Source organism: Belonocnema kinseyi, chromosome 7 (genome assembly GCF_010883055.1).
Source record: "Belonocnema kinseyi isolate 2016_QV_RU_SX_M_011 chromosome 7, B_treatae_v1, whole genome shotgun sequence".
Taxonomy (NCBI): domain Eukaryota; kingdom Metazoa; phylum Arthropoda; class Insecta; order Hymenoptera; family Cynipidae; genus Belonocnema; species Belonocnema kinseyi.
Window position 1 is genome coordinate 106,371,293 of NC_046663.1, and position 4,782 is coordinate 106,376,074.

Below are 4,782 nucleotides of genomic sequence, written 5' to 3' on the forward strand. Positions count from 1 at the left end.
CAACCGCAGGATTTCGCTAAGAGCGGGTGCTAATCTGAAAAACTGTACCCGATCCCAGCGAAATCGCGTTAAAATTTCAGCCACAATCACGCTTCACGACCGTGAGATAGGTGATTACAGTCTGTAACGGAATTAATACGACGATCCGGCAAAAGTATTGTGCACCCTGAGGACACGAAGTGACCCAAGGACGACCGCCTTCTGCATTTTTTCCGCAAGCGTTTTAGCATATTGTTCACACGCAGAGTTGATTGTCAGGCTACTAACCAGTGAAAGCATGGCAGCTTCGAGAGCGCCGATGATAAGGATGATTAATTTAACAGAATATTCCGCGTACAATCGTCGCAACTCCCTTATAAGATCTCTATACCTTTCTTTCTTTTCATTATCCTTGGCTATGATGGTTTTGTCAGCTGGCGCAGAAAATTCGATAACGAATATGGTTCGCTGCTCGAAGTCAAGAAGAACCATGTCAGGCCTCGAGTGTGGAATAGAAACAATTGTCGAGAATATGAAATTCCAGTATATGCGGCACTTCTCCTTATCCATATAATATATTTCCTTTTTTGTCTTGAAAATACAGACCCTCCGAGAACATTCGGGAAGCTTGTAAGTATCAAATAAATAATTCAATGTATTATCCGGAGGGAAGTAATAAATCATCCTTGTTTTTCTCATATAACCTTGACACATGCATGTGATAACCTTGAAACTTGTTTTTCGCAAATTCTGCCTGAACACAATTGCGCAATATTATTCTTTTACGCCATCAGATCTTCCTAGTATCTTCTATAAGCTTATACGTATTAAACAAATGCGCATTAAACAAATAGAGACAGGCATTTTTAAATCAAATTAATAATAAAAAAATGCCATGCATAACCCTCATATCTAATGTCATCTGTCCACCTGCATCTTTTGCGCATTAAACAAATAAAGGCAGGAATTTTTAGCTAAAGTATTATCTATCAGGAAGCAATAAGTCAAATCAATAGTCAAAACAGAATGCCATACGTAGTTCTCCATTTAAAATTTCACCTATACACCTGCATCTTTTGCAATAAATCATCCTTGATTTTCTCACAATAACCTTGAATCTGTTTACATGAATTTGGATACAGACTATTGTGCAATCGTGAAGTGATCATGACCCTTCGAGAATGTTCTCGAAGCTTAGCATGGACACGAACCACTACAGGTGGTAGCTTCTTGATGCCAGTAAGGTAGGGATCGTGGTCCAGAACCCGCCCCATACATCTACTGGAAATGGTAAATTTCGACTTAAAAAAGTTTCAAATCTAATAGCTTTATAACAAACTTTTATAATTAGATCGTCTCGCATTTAAACGTTTAAAATTAAAATATCTAATGCAGGAAAATTATTATGATACGGTTAAAATTAAACAATCTTTTAAAAGAATTCAATTTTTTAAATTTACAATTTCAAAATTAAAAAGTGTGAAATTGGGTGTTATAATATCAGGGTGTCAAGCGAATCGGGATATCCGGAAATTTACCTGGAATCTTGTGCACCTTGAAATAAAAGCGCGTGACGAGTTGAAAGTGGACGATTTATTGCTAACCAATCACCAGCTGTGAAATCTTCAAAATTTTCTAACTAAAACCAGGGGCAGGTAATCAATCTGCCTACTGATGCCAGAATAAAAGTGAAAGATTTTTTTGATTTTTTCTAGTAAATTCCTGATCACATTATCGTCCAAAGTTTTTAATTATAAACTATTGACATTGAAGCTTATTTTTTTTTCATTTAAACGCTTTTTTACGCGTATAAAATGAAAGCTTCCAATATCATTTAATGGAATAATTTTTAATGAAATGACATATAAGTCCACGTTTTCACTTTATGCTCTAATGGGAGAGTAAATCAATACGTTTTTAAATTTTGGAAATTATATAATTTTGAAGCAATTTTAGATTGAAAAAATTAAAACTTAAACATTTTCCAATTGATCGTTTAAAATCAAAATTTTAATTTCAAGTTGTTTGCAATAAATAATTGTTCAGTTGTTATTTATAAATTAAAAATTTCACTTGCAATTCCAAAGTTAAAAAAAAATGAAACAATAGAAATTCTTACCTTATAAGGTTAAACTTTGCGCTCAGTAACGATTCAAGACTTTCTATTTGAAACAATTCACTTTTAAATGGTTGAGTTTCGAATATTTGATTTATAATTGCTTATTTTAAATAAACAACCCGATACTGCTAAATATTTGGAAAAGGCCTTTTGTTTAATTAAAAAAATGAAATTCACAATGGGTTAAAAATGGAATCACAGAAAAAACTGAAGTTAAATTTTGTTGCATGTGAAATTTCCAGCTGTTAAAGTTTACATACTATTTGGCGAAAGTTTATCATGCGATGGAATACGGCGTCCTTAACAGCAATGGGAAACGGGCAATATATGAGTTAATTCGAGTTATAAATCGGGACACCAGATTTAAAACGACACAGAAAAAACAAAAGCTTATATGTGTTGCAGATAAGACTTGAAACGGTTAAAAATAAAAAATATTTCGGCAAAAGTTTCATCGAGGTTAGGAGAATAATTCTGATCTCGTCTACTGCGTGACGCGGATGTGAGCAAAATTTCGGTAAAACATATAGAATCCGTAACAGAAAGCACGAAAAAAATTTGTACTTACTGATATATTTCCTCCGAAATAAATTAGACTATTGTAGAGGAATTAAAACTTATTTGATAATATTTAGCAAAAAGCCCAAAAAGCAACTGACAGATGGGAATCTTCGGTTCTCTCCAATTTAATGAAGTTAAACGACGATTGATAGCGCTGCCGTCGCAATCCTCGCTATATCTCGAATAAAAATTTCGCGATTAAAAGGCGAAAGATTATCTAGGCAAGGTTAAAAATCGAAAATTATCTTCGATTCATGTAAAGTTTATCAGGCAAGATTAATTTTTGTTGCGGTGAATCTTTCACCTAAAATCGATGTAAACTTTATCTTTCGTTTTTCTGCGATGTTTAAAACTGATACAATATTTGAACGTGTATAATTTAAAATTGAATAGCAAAATTTAATTATGAGTCTATTCACTTTAAGTTATTTTAAAATTGAAAATACCTTATAAAGTTTCAATCAGCGTTTACATTTGCTTAACTACTATATTTTCCGTTTTTACGGTTTTCTGTGTTTAAAAAAATCCTGTACATTTTCTAGGCCAGCGGTTAGGGGACATCCATGTACCACGTGGACACTTTAGGGGGGAAGAGCGGTATGACAAAATTCCACGCTTGTCCACGAGAGGGACCGGAGTGGTCAGACTAGAATCCACGTGGACGCATTAATCAACGCATTAATCAACGCATATATTTTGGAATTTTTAACCATACATTTTTTAAGCATTATCTTATCATTTCTGTATGCTTTGTTTTGAACGATATGGTAAAAGATAGAACATTTTGACATCAAATATTTAAATTAAGATCAAATATTTTTGACCTATCTTTCAGAAACATTGGGAAGAAAGTGAAAATAATAACATTTTCTTGGGTTTATGAACTCTCTAATATATTCGATTTTTTTACAAAACTGTGTAAATTTTTTCTTCGATCCTACCAAAATGTAAACTTTGAACAAATAAGTCGTAATAATTTCAAATTGTAAAATTGTTTATAAATCTAGTGTTCAAGTGTAAGAAATTTTCGAATGATTGAAACTTATTTCTTCTAAGTTTAGACATTTCAACAAAATTTCAGTGACAAACGTCACGAACATATCTAAGGTTCAAGTAAAAAAATTAAATCTAACTCGGTCTACCAAGAACTTTGGGTTTGACACTGGTCTTTTCTCACAAGCGGTGAGAATTTTCTTGGTTAGTATATAAGGACCACTTCCACCAATAGCCTCTGCGTGCGATATTCTGCCTTAGGGAAGTTCGCTGCGTGCATATATATACATGATAGGTTAGGTTAGGTTATAGAATCATATTTATGTTTGTGTGCGTACAATAAGTTAAGAATATGTCTCTTGTGTATGTCCTCCATTCGTCCTTGCTTCCTTTATTCTGGTAATCATAGTATACTAAATATAGAGGCCGCTATATGAATCTGAATTTTTTTGCGTTGAAAAAGACTGCGCGGTGATGTAAAAATTACATAACTCTGCCGTGTTCTGTGAAATATCCAGTCTTCCACTTTTTTTAACGGACTTTAGTTTAAAAAATTTTTAAAGCTTTCCGTTGCTAAAATGACTGTCTTATTTAAAAATTCTTCCTGCATTTTATTTAATTCTCATGGGAACAGTTCTTTTGAATTTAAAATAACGTAGGTCTGTAATTATTACGGATTTTTTCTCATATCCGCCACATCGGAACTAATTCTGTAATTCCCCAATTACGAATTTTTTCCGTGCACTTTGGAACGTTCCACTAGATTGTTCAGAGAATAAATTATCGTTCTTGTTATTATTATCAATAAATATCCGATAAACGGTAAGTGATAGATGAAAATTAATGCAGTTTATGATAAATACCATATTACAATGTAGTATGCGGTACTCAAAACTTAAAAATGATATATATTTTATCCTATATTTTACGGTCTACGAGATCATTGTTGTTAAAAATAAGGAATGTTCCAGTGGAACGTTCCCAAGCGGCGGACATTTTACACGCTCAGAGAACTTTCCTGGAACGTTCCGAAGATTCCCGTGGAACGTTCCTTGCTATAAGACGCCATCCATATACTTACGTGGAAAATTTTTCACAAGTTTTTACCTCCCTCCCCGTGTGCAGCCGTG